Below are 9557 nucleotides of genomic sequence, written 5' to 3'. Positions count from 1 at the left end.
CTAGATGATGATGTGGTTTTGCTTGTGGTGTGAGACGCCTGCGTGGGATGCTGCAAAACTTTGCAAGACAGTCTGGGTGACCTTTGAAGGTACCACCTTTTCCATGGCAGCAAGGGAAAAACACTCTAACTTGGGTAGTTTGTTTTTTTTTTCCTTCCCACCCCTCAACCATGAACATCTCTTTCTTACATTAATCAATTTGAAAGGTCACTTTGCTGTGCTGTCCTTTGGGTGTGGAACATCTTCACCTTTATTAAAATTCCAGATGCAAAGTTTAATTTGTTTACAGTTTACATTCATGTGTCTAAGGAGGAAGAAAACAAAGACGACATGAGGATAGCATTGTTTGCAAAGCCAGCAGTGCTTCGTGCCAGGGCCGGCTGCAGCAATTCCCCACCGTACCGTGCTGTAGCCATACATCACACAGGTGCCTCTGTTTTGAATGAATTTTACCTATGTCCTGCACACATGGTGTGGAACAGATAATTAGCGCTCTTCAGGCTGTACATCAGCCTGTTCAGCCTCATTAATATCACATTATTGATTTCTTGAGCTGAAAAAAACCTTTTGCTCTTATATAAATATAAGAACCATTTTGTTTCATTGCCCTGCGTACCCCATGTTTATTTTTCCACTTGTCTTTTAAACTACATTACAGCTTGGTTTTTTATGTATGCAGATGAGAGCATGCAGTTTAGCTGGGAGAGTTTTTCCCCTACAGCAATGGCTCTATTGCCCCATGTGGTGGCATTTTTTACAGGACGTACGGGGAAGCTCTCCCCAGCCCTTGCCACTGCATCCAGCCCCACTCTCCGCCCCAGCCAGCAGGGGCCACGGCATCACCCCCAGGCCACCCCGTCCGGGGCATGGAGCTGGCGAGTAGGCACGTCACCAGCCTTCCTGGGTGCTGGGGTGGCTGGTGGCTGCGGCACGGCACTGCTCAAGTCATCGGCTAACCTGGAGCTAACGGTGCACTGTGCACCCACAGGCACCAAAATGGAACAGCTAGAAACAGCCCAGAAAAAAAGTCAAAAGTGATGATACAGGGCCATTTTCTCGTTTTCAAAGTCACCTCTTTGGGTCTCATGTCCTCAAGGGATCCTGCCTTTATGGACAAATGGCCATACCTTGCCACATGGACCCAAATAAATCATTAAACTGTGAAACTTCTGTGGGAGACCAGAGACAGGAAAACAGCCAGGGGGCTCACAGAGGCACAGGGCAGGGGGAAAGAGTGTTCCATAAACTTGGATTTTTCAGAAAGGAGGTTATCCGATCATTTACGAACTAGCAGTGACTTGGCAAAGGAGAGGTGACAAATCAGATTCAAATCCATCTTGCATCATTCATGAAAGATGATGGTGCCTCTGTCCCAAAAAGTTGCTGTTTCATCTGATCTGTTTCCATTTACTGAAATGGAAAACAAAATTAGCAATACAGTTTAAAAAAATGAAGATTTAGGAATAGTTCATTTGCCGCCCTTTCATTCAATATTTTCAGAAGGCAAATCACAGAATCAGTGTTGGAAGGGCCCTCTGGAGATCATCTAGTCCAGCCCCCTGCTAAAGCAGGTTCTCCTAGAGCAGGTTGCACAGGATCACGTCCAGGTGGGTTTGAACGTCCCCAGAGGAGACTCCACAGCCTCTCTGGGCAGCCTGTGCCAGTGCTCCATCACCCTCAAGGTAAAGAGGTTCTTCCTCATATTCAGAAGGAATTTCTTGTGTTGCAGTTTGTTCCTGTTGCCCCTTGTCCTGTCGTTGGGCACCACTGAAAAGAGCCTGGCCCTGTCCTGCTGATACCCTCCCTTGAGATGTTTGTATGCATTGATAAGATCCCCTCTCTTCTCCAGGCTAAACAGGCCCAGCTCCCTCAGCCTTTCCTCATAAGGGAGATGTTCTCATAAGGGTGATGCCCTCATCACCTTAGTAGCCTCTGCTGGCCCCTCTCCAGCAGTTCCCATCTCTCTTGAACTGGGGAGCCCAGCGCTGGGCACAGCACTCCAGACACAGCCTCACCGGGGCAGAGCAGAGGGGCAGGATCCCCCCCCTCCCTCAGCCTGCCGGCCACGCTCCTCCCAGTGCTCCCCAGGGTCCCACTGGCCTTCCTGGCCACAGGGCACACTGCTGGCCCATGGGCAACTTGCTGTGTGCCATCACTGCCAGGTCCTTCCTCGCAGAGCTGGCCCCAGCAGCTCAGCCCCAGCCCGTGCTGGTGCATGGGGCTGTCCCTGCCCAGGGGCAGGACCCGACACTGGCCTTTGTGGAACTTCATCAGGTTCCTCTCCACCTGACCCTCTTACCAACATTGTCAGTTGGCCACAAGCTAACTGACTCTAGAGAGGGAGGTTAAGCAGAAATTACTGGGACCAAAGAGTTATAATTTAATTTCTTTGTTCCTACATACCAGTAAACCACCCGTCTTGCTGCTGGTGAAGCAAGCCATGCACAGGAAGGTAGCAAATCAGCAAAAAAATTTGCAGAACCATATAAAAAAAAGGCATAATACAACATGTCAGCACTGTTAGTGATACGGTGGCGATGGCTGATAAAGCATCTGTGGCACAGCGTCACACCGGGTGCTGCCTGCACATGGCCACAGCTGCTCAGCAGGGCTTGGGCTGGTGACCTCAAGGGGCTGCACCGAGGGGGAGGTGGAAACCTGGCAAAGAGTATTTGCTGAGGGTCCTCGGAGCACCAGCAGCCAGGGAAAGCCCCTGCCACCAGGGCAGGCTGGCACGGAGGAGTCACTGGATGGTGGTCTCCACCTGGTCCTGGTCCCCTAAACACCACGGGTGACCCATAGCAGACCTGCTACCAGTGTCACTGCAAAACCCAACATGTGAAGTCCTTCCCGTCTGGGCTCAAGCACACCACCGGTTTCCAAACCATACATGAGGCACAGGCTGTGCCCAGCTAACCAAGGGAGCTGGCAGCGGCAGGTGGCTGTGACAGGACTCTGCTGAAGGACTGAGGCACGGTGTTCATCCCTACTGCATGAGCGTTGCACCACACGAGCGGTGTAAGCACCTGTCCCAGCCCCAGCGCAGATCAATGTCTCGTCAAGGATCAAGTGCCTAAATCCTCGTTTCTTACCAGAGATACACCGGATCCATCAATAACATCACACAGCTCCAGAGCACCGGGGCCACAGGGCACACCAGCTAACGAGGACAAATGGGTTTTTCCTCCCCTGCGTATGCTACAGAGCATTCAATATAATTAAACTGTGCAATTGGAATAACAGGATTTAAAGGAAATGATGCTACCCTGAGCCTGCTGGGTGGTGTGAGCTGTAGATCTCTCTGTGCATTTACAGAAAATGTAATATGTCAGTGGCTGGATTAATTGGTAACCTTTGCAGGACTGCCTTTTAGATTAAAAAAGTTGTTCATGTTTGCTTTGATTTTCAGAACAGGGAAGCATATAAGCATACCTGTAAGTGTCAACTTTTCCTTTTTCTGGAGCTGTGCTGACATACTACGCTCGGAGAATAAAACCGAAGAGCAATGAGCATGGCCCATGAGCACAGAACCTGGGAGACTGGCACATTTCCCCTTGCACGGACACAAATCAAGGCAAATGTGGTCTGGGAAGTTCAGCTCCAGGATCTGCCACTGGACTGTAATTTTGAGCTTGCACATCTTGGCTTTCAGCACCTCGCAGTTAACACACGCGTGCGAAGGTGAGGAGCTGAAAGCAATGCACCCACAGAAAGCCACTGATTTGCACCAAGACACTTTCACTCTTGATCGCTCACTCACTCTGTGTTATCCAACTGCTCATCACTGGTGAGGATTCCACGCAGCACAACACTTAAAAGCCCCTGACCTCGTGCACAGGCACCCTTTCGTCCCAAGGCCTGACAACGCACCGGATTCTCCAACATACAGGTGGGCTTCCCACCTGAAGAACTCCATGTTGCCTAGAAAAAAAGAAACAAAACTTGGGCAGGAGATCTGGCCAAAAAGACACCACCCCGTGGCGGTGGCCACTCTCCTTCCCAGCCCTCGTCATCGCTCACGAGCACGGGGCAGCGTGGAGCAGCAAGCTGCAGGCGGCAGGAGCGTGGGAGGAAGGGAAAACCAAGAAACCCATAAAGTTGTCCCAGATCCCATTGAACTATGAAGTTCATTTGTTGGCTGGGGCTTTGTGTGCTTTGCCCCATTACATTTCTTCTGTGCAAATTTCCCCATGGCTCCTCTGTGCAAAGTTGTGACCACAGGGCATTTTCCAGGTGCTGGTGATACGGACCCTGAGCCTGCAGATAAACACACACCTTCTTACCACTACAATGCCATCTTCTGCCTGCTCAGGGCCGGGTTTCACTTGGTGTTTGTCAAGTGACTTCTGGACCTGCTCAAGTTTTGTTGTAATAGTCACAACAACCTCTTATTTGGGTCCCCCCCCTGCCCCTTTACCTCTCCCAAGTTTTAATGGTTTAAGTATTTTTAATGGTTAAAAATACTCACTTAGTACAGTACTGGTGTTTTTGGAGAAGGCAAGACCTCCTGTGGGAGGCTGGTCCTCAGGAAACATCTCCGTTATCTCCTGACTTCCTTATTCATCAGTGCCGGGCACCGGATCGCAGTGATGTGACCGAGTCTGCTCGCACTTGTCGGGTTGCTTCAGGGACCTGAGGTGGGTTACGGCACCGAGCGCCTCTCCCAGCAATGAACCCTGTTATCAGGGATAACAGATGGATCTGTTAGCAGATCGGGGCTAACCGCTCCTAAGGGAAAATTCTGGGGTTACTTGCTGGGAGCTGCTGCTGCTGCTGCCAACACTGCTGCACACGCAGAAGCTCATGAGAAATCTCCGCCTGCAACCTGAGGTTTCTGGGTAGATCTGGCACTGTCTAAAATGCACTCTCAAAATTCACCCTCCAACGCAATACTTCACAGTGAGCAAACCCATGAGCCCTTGGGTCATGCTGCAGCAGGAACCTGCAGGGATGCATGTGCAGCTGCAAGTTGCTGCTGCAATTTTGGATGACTGCTTCTTTCCAACAGCCCCTCAAATGTGCCTCATTCATTTCACTACATCTGTATCTCTTTGACATTTTGACCAAGATGTGCAATCACTCTACTCACCGTGGCCTGGAGCACAGTTCGGTGTGTCTCGCATGCAGATGAAACCTCTCCTCCCTGAAGTAAAAGGTCAAGGCAAAAAAACAACCTCTTCTGCTGGTATTACCAGAAGACATACAACAAAGTGAGATGTGATATTTATTTTTGCCTCCTAGACCCTCAAGTTTAAAAACTTGCAGGTGTGGGAAATAATTATTATTTTTAAAAGCAATTTTCTACTTTGCTACAAGATGGCAGAGTTATAGAATGGTTTTATTGAAACCCTGGGGTACTAAAACGCAGCTACTACTGATGTGCCCATAACCTTTGGTCGTCATAGGAAGAAGGACACGGATCCTACGTTGCTGCGAGGGCAGAGCTGTCCCCCTTAGCCATGGAGACCCGTGCGTACAGCAGTGGGATGGCCCTCAGCAGCGACACGGTGGCAGGGTCTCCTGCGTGGGCTCAGCCGCACAGACGGGCTTCCCTCCCGCCTGAGCCATCCCGTGCCCCGTGCCGAGGAGCCAGCAGCAGCCAATAAACCAGGCTGTGGGTGGAGGTGGGCTCTGGGCATAGCGGGGTGGGAAAGCCCCGATGTGCCCCTCCAGCACCAACCTGCCCCAAGCCCTTCTGCCCTGCACCCCACACGCTGCCACCTGCCGCCCCACAGCCCCCGCATCCCTTCGTCTTTTTTTTTCCCATTGCCAAGCAGTACTTTTACTACTTGCTTCCTTTTACTATTGCTAAAGGTTAAGGCACAAGCTGCCTTTGAGCCGCAGAAGACTGGTCTCCCCAGCAGAAACCATCACTCTAGCGGGAAGCCCTCTTCTCCAGGACTATTCCATGCACACTTTTTTCTTTACCTTTCCAAATTCACGCACCTCACACCAGATGCAGGCTGTATTTTGCTCCCTTTTACACTAGCGTAAATCCAGAGTGACACTTCGGCAGCTGGACAGACCTAGATCCTCATACAGAAATATCTGGGGGCAGTAAATCCAAGCAAAACCACGTCCTCTGCTTCAACAGGTCAGAAATTATTTGCTGAACTTGCTTACATGCTTAATTCAGAATGTTGTGGTTCTTCCTTTCCCTTCCACTCAATTACATTAATCTCATTGAAAGCCTTTTGTCACAGGAAATCTCTGCTTGATTTGCTTTCCTGATTTCAGATCATCGCATTGCTTTTCCCCTAAACAGCGATCGATCTTCATTTTGCTTGCAGGCTATTTTGCAGTAGCTCTGTGGAGAATTACTACTACTTATTTTTCTAATCATCCTGTCGGATGCTATAACAACACAGGTTACCAGGAGGTTACATTCAGGGGAAAGTAGTGTCTGAACTAAGTGTCTAAAGGGCATTTTTTTAACTGTGTGTCATGATTTACAGGTCTTTAAGTGCAAAAGTTTGCACCCTGTCCAAAATTTGGATGAGCCCCACCACAGTGCATGGGCAGGTCCCCATGAGAGTGATGTTTCCTTTTGACATTTGGGTACTTACAGCTCGCGGCCTCGAGCCCCTTGGCAGGGAAGGGTTCAGCCCCTGCTTGGGAAGGAGGGCAGCCAGCCACATGTGTCCAGCTGTGCGCCAGTCCAGCCCTGCTGCCCACGCTGGGCTCCCCCAGCCCCCCCAGAGGCCAGTATCGACACTTGCTGCATCCCCAAACATACACAGCTGTCACTGCAAAGATGTGACTTGTGGCTTCGCAGCAGACAAATGCTTTGCTATGTGAAGTCCTGCTGCGGCACTGGGGGAGAGGACGGACTGGGGGGGCTCTTCAGGAACCTCTTGCTATGAAGGATGGTGGTAGACCAGAAATCTTTTTGGGACCATGACTTTTCTAATCCTGTACAGAAAAGAAGAAAGAAAACAAGAAAAAACGGGAGAAAGTAAGATTTAACCCTTTTAACATATAAGACAACAGCATTTGTGGATCTATGTGTCAGCAACCAATCTGGCAGGATACATTCTTTACCTCGGTGCATCCTAGGGATCCCTTTCATGTCGTGGCTCTGCTGTAGCCTTCGAGCTTCACCTGCCTGGCCTGTGGGGCGAGGGAAGGGGGTCAGTGACTCCAACCAGCCAAAGTCCTTCCCTGATTCCAGCTGAGGTTTCTGCATGGGAAACACCCCGTTTCTGTACCAGGTCCTCTTCCAGACAGATGACACTGGCTCTAAGATCTCAAGCAATGAAGAATTTTTTTTGCTTTTTCTTTGTCTTTTTGGTGTCTAATTGCCCTCAGTGCTAAATTAAAACCTTCTTTCCAGTTTGATATCCATCGGTTTTAATTGCCAGGCTCCCTGAGTCACACTTTCCTCCCCAGATGTCTTCCCTGGCACAGAGGAGGATGCTATCTCTCAGCTCTGCTGGCTCTATAAGGATGATAGTGCTGTACTCGTAATTTCTACCACGCCTCGTCTTGCTGTGAAGCTGAAAGCCTAGAGAGGAGTACGTACAGACTACAGATCTGCACTGACAGACACTACCAAGAGCAACATTTTGCAGGGACATCTGAAACACTGTGGTCTGGGAAGCAGAGTGGTACAGGCTGCTCACAGCCTGTGGCAAGAGCTGAGCCTGCAGCTCAGGGCTAGGGTACACCAGGCTTCTCTGAACTCAGTATAACCAAGCAGACCTCAGAATACGTCCTTGCTAGAGAGTGTAACTTTCTCATTCCTCTTCACGACCATGCTCGGACCAGAGCCACTACTGGAAGCCATATAGATTTCACGTAGCATCAGGGGCTATTTAGAGAACAACCACTAAACCAGCAACAGGCAAAGAAAAGGGGTGGCAGAGGGACTCGCAGCCCAGCGGAGGTCTCATCCGAATGGCAATCAGATAAACTCTGTGTGTGTGTGTGTGCATACGTGCACGCACGCTGCTGGGCAGCAGGACGGCTGGGTGCAAGCCGTGCGAGCTGGGGAGCTCCAGGGCAAGCACAGACGCTTGTTCCTGCCTGCCCCCATCTTCACCTGGCCAGCACTTCGCCCCCCCCACCGGCACCCCTGGGAGCAGCGTCCCTGGAGCTGCATCCCAGGACAGCACTGCTGCAGGCAAAGCTTGTCCTGAGCATCTAGTTAGAGCTCTGCTGCCTGTAACCTGTTTCCAGCTATTGCTGTTTGTCCTCACACTGCAAACCATTCCTGGTAATCGGGGTGGGGGGGGAAATGGCTCTTAATTAATAGGGCTCCTAAAGGCTTCGATACTACCTGTGGCTACTGTTGTCTGAGTTTTAGTTAAAACGGATCAAATCTGATAACTATTTATTACCGTCTAGAAAAGGGTAAACAGACCAAGGCTGCAGCGCTCACAGCAGCAACAAGTTTGGAGACCAAGTTCCCTGCAGACGACCAGCAAACCACGTTTGATGGAACAACCCAAAGGGATCCCACAGGAAGCATTTGGGTCCTTTAAAAAAATAGGTAATTCTAGGCAGTCAGCATCTCGCTAAAATGCTCATGGTGCTCCCTAATGGCAATCACTAATATTTATGATGGTCTGTACCAAAATAAAGAGATTACCCCAACTCACTGCAAAGCATAACTACTATTCAAACTCACCAAGTCCCATTAAGATTCTTCAGGGCTAACAGCCCTACAAGGAGATGATGATTTATTGAGAATTAGATAATAATAAAAAAATGTAAGAAACAAAAAATACGAACCCATAATTTCAAACAAGAATGAGAATCATCAATAGAAAAGCCTGTTGTAAGCCTGCCCGTTTAAAGCAAAGAGTAACAATTGTTCAACAGGAATTACTCACATAATCATTAGGGAACTCATTAGCTAACTGACTTTATTTCAGGGAATAAAGATGAGATATCATCGGCGACTGCAACAGCAAAAAGACAGATAGCAAATTATCCTTCACACATATCAAATGTTCAACTACGAGCAGTGAGAGGTAAGAGGAGCGGCTTTTAGAGGCACTTAGGCTGATCTGCCAGCAAAAACATCTCTGCATTACTGCCTTTGGCCAAACCCAAAGGGCAGAGGGCAAGAAATCCCATGCAGTAATTGGAATTACAGAGTTCAGGCATCCAGGAACAGGTAAATTAATGGCGAGAGGATTTTATCATGGATATTACTTGCAGACAACTATGCACCGCTCTGGCAAGTGCATTACCGTAGGCGTTACTGTCACTGACCCCAGCAGATAGCTGGCCATAACCTGCACCTGGCTGGTTGACCCCCACCAGCGTTTTGCAAGCAAGGGTGGACAAGGCAGGAAAGTGCTTCAACCTTCCCAACACGTGTCCCAAAGAACAGGGGAGCTGCCTCCAGGTCCACACGGATCCAGCCGTGCGATGCCAGGGGGACACCCAGAGCGCAGTTGGACGGCCAAGCCTCTGGGGGAACGGCACGGATTTCTGACGGCAGCAAGAAGAGGGGGCAGGTAGGAAGCAGAGCAGGCAATACGTTCTTTTGTGACAGATAGCCCAAGTTTAAGTCAGAACCAACCAGAGTTTTGCTTCTACATTATTTC

General features: G+C 49.8%; 1 long non-coding RNA gene across 10 annotated transcripts in view; it reads right to left on the bottom strand.

Moving 5' to 3' along the window:
• Window positions 1-226: 226 nt before the first annotated feature.
• LOC106112147 (uncharacterized) overlaps window positions 227-9557 on the bottom strand; it is a 58856-nt gene continuing 49525 nt past the window's right edge. For all 10 annotated transcript variants that reach the window (XR_008749349.1, XR_008749350.1, XR_003552340.2 and 7 more), the window contains exons 5-9: window positions 7042-7110; window positions 5090-6912; window positions 4469-4676; window positions 3761-3921; window positions 227-1410 (exon numbers count right to left, since the gene is read on the bottom strand). This is a non-coding gene — a long non-coding RNA (uncharacterized LOC106112147). The remainder of the gene's footprint in view (window positions 1411-3760; window positions 3922-4468; window positions 4677-5089; window positions 6913-7041; window positions 7111-9557) is intronic.

The sequence above is a fragment of the Falco peregrinus genome, chromosome 12, assembly GCF_023634155.1.
Source record: "Falco peregrinus isolate bFalPer1 chromosome 12, bFalPer1.pri, whole genome shotgun sequence".
Lineage (NCBI taxonomy): Eukaryota > Metazoa > Chordata > Aves > Falconiformes > Falconidae > Falco > Falco peregrinus.
Note: the sequence above shows the minus strand (reverse complement) of the source record. Positions and strands in the feature narration are given on the sequence as shown.